This window comes from Chrysochloris asiatica, unplaced genomic scaffold (genome assembly GCF_000296735.1).
Source record: "Chrysochloris asiatica unplaced genomic scaffold, ChrAsi1.0 scaffold00260, whole genome shotgun sequence".
Lineage (NCBI taxonomy): Eukaryota > Metazoa > Chordata > Mammalia > Afrosoricida > Chrysochloridae > Chrysochloris > Chrysochloris asiatica.
Genome location: NW_006408778.1, coordinates 2,362,787 through 2,372,241, shown reverse-complemented (window position 1 = coordinate 2,372,241; position 9,455 = coordinate 2,362,787). Strand labels below are relative to the sequence as shown.

The following is a 9,455-nucleotide window of genomic DNA, read 5'->3' as shown; positions in this document are numbered from 1 at the left end:
CCCGTAAAGATTTACACCCTTGGAAACCCTGTACAGGGTCGCTATGGGTCGGAACTGACTCGACGGCACTTAACAACAACAACAACAATCTACCATGTGTACAGAGGGTATAACATTGATACTTGATGTGAAGACTCCATCACTCTATATTGGTATTTAGAGTTACTACCTCCATGAGTAGGAGTCCTGGTATGGCGCTGTGGGTTAATGCACCGGACTGCAAAGCCGGTTGGACTGCAAGGTTGGCGGTTCAAACTCACCATCGGTTCCTCGAAAACCATATACAGGGTCGCTATGGGTCGGAATCAACTCGACAGCACTTCACAACAACAACAGCAACAACCTCCATGAGTATAGGTCAAGTTCATGAAATTGTAGCAATTTATCCTTTACCATCAACGCTAGCTCAAATGGGTACTACCTGCAACTTTGGGTGTTGTATGTGTTTTTAAAGGAGCTCTGGTAGCGTAGTCGTTACTAATCAGGCTGCGAACCTTAAGGTCAGTGGTTCAAAACTACCAGCGGCTCCACGGGAGAAAGATGAGGCTTTCTACTCCTGTAAAGATTTACACCCTCGGAAGCCCTGTACAGGGTCGCTATGGGTCAGAACTGACTCGATGGCACTTAACAACAACGTTTTAATTTTAAATACACATACAAAAAATCTATAGTTCACCTTATTAATGATGCAATTACAAGATCCATGCCCTCGACAGGGTTCCCCTGGGGGTGAGGTTCCTTACAACTTGGCACATCTTAGACTTAGATTGTCCCTACTTGATGACAGGGAACTTTTTCTTCCTCTCCTTTTCTGCCATCAGTCTCTGCTATTTATACAGTCTTTTTCCTTGTATGACACGTTCTTCCCGGTCCACGTTAGAAAGCTTCACTCAATTCAGAATCCATTGTCAGTGTGCTGAATCCAATACTGGCTGGATGAATTCCTAGGCTTTGGGGCTGTAATAGCTCCTGGAGGCGGATCCAGAGCAGGTGAGCTGTGTGGTAGTCTCATATAAATTTTATAGATTAGACCCTTGTCTGATATGTCATCACAAATTTTTCCCAGTCTGTTGGCTCCCTTTTCAGTCTTTTAGTGAACTCTTTTGATGCACATGAGTTTCTAATTTTTAGTATATCCTAGTCATCCATTTTGTATTCTATTGTTTGTGTGTTTCTTGCAATTTTTGATAGTCTATGTATGCCATGTATTAGAGCCCTTAAGTTTGCCTCTATTTTTTCATTGATTATCTTTAATGTTCTGGAATTTACAATCAGGTCTTTAACCCATGTTGAGTTTGTTTTCATATATGGTGTGAGATACGTTTCATTCTTTTGCAAATTGATTTCCAATTTTAGCCACACCATTTGTTGAAGAGACTATCTGTTCCCCATTTAATATATTTTGGCCCTTTGTCAAAGATCAGTTGACTGTATGGAAAACTTTACTTATGGGTTCTCAATTCTGTTCCATTGGTTTATGTGTTTTTCATTGTACCAATATCAGGCTGTTTTGACACTGTGGCCATGTAGTAAATTTTGAAATCAGGAATAGAGAAACCTCCAACTTTGTTCTTCTTCTTAAGCATTTCTTTGCTTACCAAAGTCTCTTTCCTTTTCATTTAAAGTTTGTGATAATTTTTTCCATCTATTTAATGAATATTGATGGCATTTGGATTGGGATTTTGTTATTTCTGTAGATTGTTTTGGGTATTGATATTTTAAAAATGTTAAGTCTTCCTATCCATGAGCATGATACATTCCTCCATTTTTGTAAATCTCATTTGGTTTTATAGTAATGTTTTATAGTTGTCTTTCTATTGGTCTTTTCTTTCTCTGCTTAGATTTATTCCTTGGTATTTCATCTTTGAGTGGTTATTGTAAATAATAGGGTTTCCTCATTTATTTTCAGAGGTATATTTATTAGTATGTAGGAATCCAACTGCTTTTTTGTACATTGATCTTGTACTCTGCCACTTTGCTGACTCTTCAATAATGTTTATTTGAAACTTTGGGATTTTCTATGTTTAGGATTATATCATCTGAAAATAGAGTTTTATTTCTTATTTGCCAATTTGCATGCCATTAAACTTCTCTTTCTTGCCTTTTAGCTAAGTCTAAGACTTCCAATACAATATTGAATAGGAGTGGTGATAATGGTCATTCTTGTCTGGTTCCTATTCACTAAGGGAATGCTTTCAGTTTCTCTGTGTTGAGAAGAAATGTTGGCTGTTGGCTTTGTGTTTACGCTCTTAATTAAGTTGATGAATTTCCCTTTAATTCCTACTTTGTTGAATGTTTTTATTAGTAATTGGTGTTAAATGCCATTTCTGCATTGATTGATGTGATCATGTAGCTCTTTTCCTTTAAATTTTTTTGTTTTTATTATATAGTGGATTACATTAATTGCTTTTCTAGTACTGAACCATCATTACATTCTTGGTATGAATCCTGCTTGGCCGTGGTGGTTTTTTTTTTGTTGTTGTTGTTGTTGTTTGTTTGTTTGTTTTATATGTTGTTTTATTCTATTGGCTAGGATATTTTTTTGAGAATTTTTGCATCTATGTTCATGAGGGATATTGATCTATAATCTTGGTTTTTAGCAATGTCTTTCCCTGCTTTTGATATGAGGATTATGCCTGCTTCATAAAGTGTGTTAGGTTGTTTTCCATTCTTTTCTATATTCTGGAATAGTTTGAGTAAAATTGATGTCAGCGCTTCTCTGAATGTTTGGTAAATTTCACCAGTAAACCTATCTGGGCTTGGATTTCTTTTGGTTGTGAGTTTTATAACCTGGTTAATTTTATCTTTTGTTATAGATCTGTTTATGTTTTCTACTTCACTCTGTGTAAGTTTAGGTTGGTCATGTTTCTCTAAAAATGTAGTCATTTCCTCTATATTTTCAAATTCATTGCAGTAAAACTCTTCATAGTATTCTGTTATTATCATTTTTATTTCCATTGGTTCTGTTGCGATGTTACCCAGGTGGTTTCTTATATCTATTAATTACATCTTTGCCCTCTTTTATTTTGTTAGTTTTGCAAAAGTTTTGTCAATTTTGTTGATCCTTTCAGAGAACCAGCTTCTTGTTGATGATCCTTTCTATTGTTTTTCTATTTACTATCTTGTTTATTTCTGCTCTAATCATAACTATTTCTTTTCTTCTGGTGCCTGTAGGTTCACTTTGTTTTTTTTTTTTTTTTTTTTCTAATTGTTGAAGGTGTTGCATTAATGTGTTGATTTTGGTTCTTTCTTCTTTTTGGATGTGTGCATTAATTGCGCTTTCAGCACTGCTTTGGCTGTTTCCCAGAAGTTTTGATATGTTGTGTTTTCATTCTCAGGTGTTTCTAGGAATATTTCAATTTTACTTTTTATTTGTTCTACTGCCCAGTAGCTTTTAAGCAGCATGTTGCTCAGTTTCCATGTTTTTGATTTTATTTCCTTGATCAACCAATTGTTGATTTTTAATTTTATAACATTGTGATCTCAGAAGATGCTTTGTAGTATTTTTATGTTTTTACATTTGTTGAGACTTTTTTTGTGGTTTAATTCTGAATAATGTTCCATGTGCACTGGAAAAGAATGTGTATAATGCTATTCTTGGGCTGAAAGCTCTGTACAAATCTATGAGGTCAAGTTGTTTGATTGCATTGTTTATTTTCTCTATGTGTTTGATGAGTTTCTTTCTGGTTGTTCTGTCCTTTTAAACAAGTTGTGTATTAAAATCTCCCACTATTATTGTAGAGTTGTCTATTTCTTTCTTCAGTTCTAGTAGGGCTCAATTTATGTATTTTAGGACTCTTTTATTGGGAGCATAGGTATTTATTATGGTCATATTCTCTTATTCAATTGACCCATTAACCATGAGATAATATTCTCTTATGCTGGATTTTACCTTAAAGTTTATGTTTTTCAGAGATTAATATTGTCATTCCTGCTCATTTTTTATTTCAATTAGCTTTATTTTTTCTATCCTTTCATTTTTAATATATTTCTCTTTGTATGTGAGGTATATATCTTGTAGACAGCATATTGAAGGATCCTGCTTTCTATCCATTTTGTCACTCTCTGTCTCTTGACTGGTTTATTTAATCCATTGACATTCAATGTAATTATTGATAGGTGTGGATTAATTGCTGCCATTATGCTTTTTTTTGGTGGTTGTTTTGTGGTGCTGATGGTTTTTCACTTCTGCATGCTGAGTTAACTTTTTTTTTTGTGTTTTTTCTTGTCAATTCTTTCATAGTTTTGTTATGCCCAGAATTCAGGGTCCCCAAAGACCACCAAGGAGCTGACGCCGATGCAAGTGCACAAGGGTTGTTTATTCAAGCTCGAGCCTGGACCTTCTCCATATCCAGCACAGCAGACTCTGGAAAAGGCCCTGAGCTCTTTGTTAGTGGAGTTTTTATAGAGTTTTCAAACAAGCTTAGGTTTTTCAGCTTCACAATATTTGGATTGGTTGACATTTGGCAAAGTATGAGATGTTACAGTTTAATTGGTCAGTACTGGTGGTCTTTTGTTCTTAGGCTAGGATAAGGAAAACATCTGGCAACTGGCCTTGGGTTGTCTTGACTATTACTTATCTAGTTCTCGCTGTTGCTAGGGGTGAAAGGATATTCTAAGGCAGCATGAGCTGATTTACCACGTTCCTGGAACAGGAGGACATGTTCATGCTAATGTATAGAATGGTGTCTTTTTCTTGGTACTACATTCCCCCCTCTACAAGAAGTTTCTAAAGTCCCAATCTTGGGACTTGGGAAGGTTAGTTCAATTTTCTGCCAGGTCTTCTCTGACTTTGGCTATAGATTCTTTTGACAACACCTGAATGATTTATATAGAAACAATATTATTATTATTATTATTTTACTTACATACTGGACTCTGTCTACATGCCCTTCAGCTATCCTGCCATTGGGGGTTGTTAATAGTTTACATCTTCATATGCAACTTTACTCTTTCTTCTCTTCTCAATTCATCATGCCTTTTTCTCCCAACTTCCCTTCACTGCCTCACATTCTGGACTTTGCTCTGTACTACATCCTCTTCTCCATTCTACTACATGCTCTTTACCATCTTCTACATACTATTTCCAAGGAGCTCTGGTAGCGTAGTGGTTATGAATCGGGCTGCGAACCTTAAGGTCAGTGGTTCGAAACTACCAGCCGCTCCGCGGGAGAAAGATGAGGCTTTCTACTCCCGTAAGGATTTACACCCTCGGAAACCCTGTACAGGGTCGCTATGGGTCGGCTCCGACTCGAAGGCACTTAACAACAACAACAACAAACATACTATTTCCTTCTTCTCTACACTACTCTTCTTTACTTTTTCTTTCTGCTCCTCTTTCCTTACCTCTACTATTCATTCTTTTCTTTCTGCCTCTGTTCCTACTTTCTCTACCTTCTGCTTCTTTCTCTTCTACTCTCTGCTTCTACCTTCTGCTTCTTCCTGCTGCTTCTTCCTTCCTCTTTCTGCCTCTCTCTCATTTTCTACACTTACTCACCTGATCTCTTAGCTCTTGAGGCAAATGTTTTCTTTTCTTGTGCATTCTTACTCTACCACACAGCAAATTACTCCCATTCCTTACTCCTGTAACAGTCTCTCAGCTACTTTCTGTAAATCATTCAGATGAACTGAATCTTCTTGTCTAGCATCTATTCCCTTCTTGATCCCTTCAATATGCTGCTCAACAAAATACAGTCTGCTTTTCTTCAGACACATTGTATTGAATTTACACTCTCATGTCTCACTCCATGGTTGTATTGTAGTATCTGATTCTGGGTCTCAACAAATCCACTGCCTTATATTTCTTCATTCAGACTTATCATTTCTAACTTTAGGATAAAGCTCTGAGACTTGAGGCTAAATCTACTTTGCTTGATTCACTCACAGAGGTTTAGTGGGCGGGGCCGAGGGGCAAAGGGGGTGCTTTCGTGGACTTTCTCTTCTGCACCTAGGTTTAAAGCAATCTGGCAGGAAAATGCTCTGCAGTCCTCCACTGTGCAGGGAGAGGGAGTGGTGCACTAGGCGCCTAGCTCTTCTTCACAGACTTTGGCTGCCGGCACCAACATGGTGCTGTTCTGCTGGGGAGGGGGGAGCGAGGAGGAGGAAGAGAGGGCAAGGTGAAGGGGATTGAGCAGGAGTCTTTCTCTTCACGCCACACCCGCTCACTTGGTCGGGTCGCTTCTTCCCAGTGCTGCCTCCCACACCCCCGGCTCGCTCTCAGCCTGATGACGAGAGAGGGGCGAGAGCAACATGCAGGCCTCCTGCTTATGAAAGGGAGGTCGCAGTGGCAATTGATGGCTCTGCTCTTTCCCCTGCACTGGGGTAAGAAAGTCTTCTATGGAACACGCACACTCACTCTCTGTGTGAGTTCCAGAAGGAAGGAGGCAACTCTCGGTTGCTCCATTACAAGCTCCGACCTCAGGGCGGGAGGGTGGTACTGGGCGGGAATGCTCACAGACATCACAGGCATCGGCTGAGCCTCGCTACTGAGAAGGGTGCCACTCTGCCCCCAGGGAGAGGGATAAAGACTCTCCCTTCCACTTCCGGCCCTGGTTCAAGGTGGGAGAAGCCCTTCAGGGAGGGGAGGGCATGCCCAGGGGCCCGCACAGACTCTGAGGGAGGATGTAGTAGCTGGAGGCAGGCTGATGAAACTTTGGCAGTGAGCTCGGGTTGCGCTGGAGTCCAGGTGGCAGCCAGGGAAGTGCTGAGCTCACAAGCAGGTTGCAGATCCCAGCCTCGGTGACACTCGGGCCGCTGTAGTCCCTGCTGGCCCTAGGACTCCACAGCCAGCGGTGTTTCACTTCTCCAAGAGCCCACACCGGCAGGAGCAGTTACAGCAAGTCTAAGACTTAAGTTTGATCAGGATACACACAAACCCGGGGAAAAACATGAAGTTAGGTCAGGTGACGGACAGGGGAGTTCACACAGGCGCCTCTCTGGCCACGCCTCTCACGAGGTATTTCAACTCTCTCTTAGCGAAGATGCAGCCGTATAAACCCCGTACCTGGTCACTGTTAGTGAAGTGATGAGTCACCATTATGCCATATGAGAGAGCCGTGGAAATGCAGGTGAAGTCCCAATCAGACTCCGTAGCCGAGGCCGTGGAGCCACACGAACCAAGTACAGCAGGCTGCACTCAGTTGCACTCACACTGCAATCACACAACCACTCGCTCAAATCTAAAGACAGACAAAGACTGAGACATGACAATCCCCGTCAACCTGGAGGCGGAGCCAGAACACAAGATGGCAGCTTCACGCTAGGATGCAGGAGTGACCCATTTCATCTTCCCACTAACTGTACAGATCCTTGGGGGTCGCTGTCCCCCTTCTCCTTTAGGGAAGTCTGGAACGTCTTCCAAGAGCCCCTGTTGGCAACTTTCTGGCATGTCTGCCTAGGCTGTTTTTTCGACCTCAGACCAAGAATTGAGCTCCAGAATTACACACAGACAAAGGGGTCACATACAAACACAGACTTACTGGCCGGTGACAACCCTCCAGTTTCGGGGATCCTGTGGAGGTTTTGGAGATCCCGGAGGAGCCCTCATATGTTATGCCAGAATTCAGGGTCCCCAAAGACCACCAAGGAGCTGACGCCGATGCAAGTGCACAAGGGTTGTTTATTCAAGCTCGAGCCTGGGCTTTCTCCATATCCGGCTCAGCGGACTCTGGAAAAGGCCCTGAGCTCTTTGTTAGCAGAGTTTTTATAGAGTTTTCAAACAAGCTTAGGTTTTTCAGCTTCACAATATTTGGATTGGTTGACATTTGGCAAAGTATGAGATGTTACAGTTTAATTGGTCAGTACTGGTGGTCTTTTGTTCTTAAGCTAGGATAAGGAAAACATCTGGCATCTGGCCTTGGGTTGTCTTGTCTATTACTTATCTAGTTCTCACTGTTGCTAGGGGTGAAAGGATATTCTAAGGCAGCATGAGCTGATTTACCACATTCCTGGAACAGGAGGACATATTCAGGCTAATGTACAGAATGGTGTCTTTTTCTTGGTCCGACAGTTTTAATGTTTCAAAATCTTGTATTTTCCTTTTTATGATTTGGTGAGATTAATTTCTTTTAGATCACCCTGTGCTTTATTAATTTCCTCATTTTATTTTTTATCCTTAAATCTACCTGACCTCCTCACCACCTAGATTTCTGTTATTATACCTTTCCTTTATTTTGCTTTGTAGTTGTCCTGATCATAGACTGACAACCCAGATCTCCTATTTTCAGTCTTATAGTTTTGTCCTGCTCTGGGCTCATCCACATCTGGAGTGAATTCCAGGTGATATTGACATGTATGTCAATCTCTGATTGTTGTCTGCTTATGTTGGTTTTCAATCCAAATAACTCCTTTTAGTATGTTTTGAAGCACTAGCATGGCTTTTTCAAAATACCTTAGTTTCTGTTTATCCTGAAATATATTGATTTTATCATCATATTTAATTGACAGCTTTGCTTGCTATATGATTCTTTTTGTGTGTGTGTGGTTTCACTCTTTTTTAAAAATGTTTTATTGTGAATTATGTGATACTTTAAATGGGAGAACATTGGTTTTACATTCATTCTATCATATATTGTCTCATTGCCATGGTTACAATCACATGTTTCAAAACACTTTACAATGGAATTGAGAAACATAAGGAAGAAGCCAGGAAGTGCAACACAAACAATCAAATAAGATAGATACAGCATTGGAAACAATTCAAAACCTACAGAAAGATTTCCAAACAATCAATAACAAAATAACAGAAATAGAGAACACTCTGAAAGGGCAGAGGAGTAGAATAGATGAGATGGAATGTAGAACCAGTAAGCTGGAAGACAAATCTATCAATACCACTAAGATAGAAGAACAAACACAAAAAAGGATAAAAAATTCTGAAGATGGTCTAAGATTCATGTTAGACAACATGAAGAGGGATAACTTAAGAATTATCGGCATTCCAGAACAAGAAGAATCCCACAAGTCCACAGAGTAAATAGTTGAAGAACTGCTGGAAGAAAATTTCTCTAACATCCTGAGAAGTGAAAAGATAAACATCCAAGAAGCTCAATGAACCCCAGGAAGGATAGACCCCAAAAGAAAATCACCAAGACATATCATAGTCAAGCTTTCCAAAATCAAAGATAGGAAACACTTCTGAAACCCACCAGGGAAAACAGAAGTGTCACATACAAAGGCAAGCATGTCAGATTAAGTTCAGATCTCTCAGCAGAAACCATGCAAGCAAGAAGGCAATGGGGAAACATTTATAAAACCCTGAAAAACAAAAATTGCCAACCAAGAATCCTTTATCCAGCAAAGTTATCAATCAAATATGATGGTGTAATCAAAACAGTCCAAGATAAACAGAAGCTAAGGAATTTTGCCAAAGCCAACCCTGAGCTACAAAACATCCTAAAGGGAGTTCTGTGGACTGAGAACCAACAAGAACAGACAACAACCAGAGATTGACATAC

At 40.0% G+C, this 9,455-nt stretch overlaps 1 gene segment (V, D, J or C); it reads right to left on the bottom strand.

The window, feature by feature from the left end:
- LOC102835906 overlaps positions 1-9,455 on the bottom strand; it is a 647,474-nt gene that overhangs the window by 414,975 nt on the left and 223,044 nt on the right.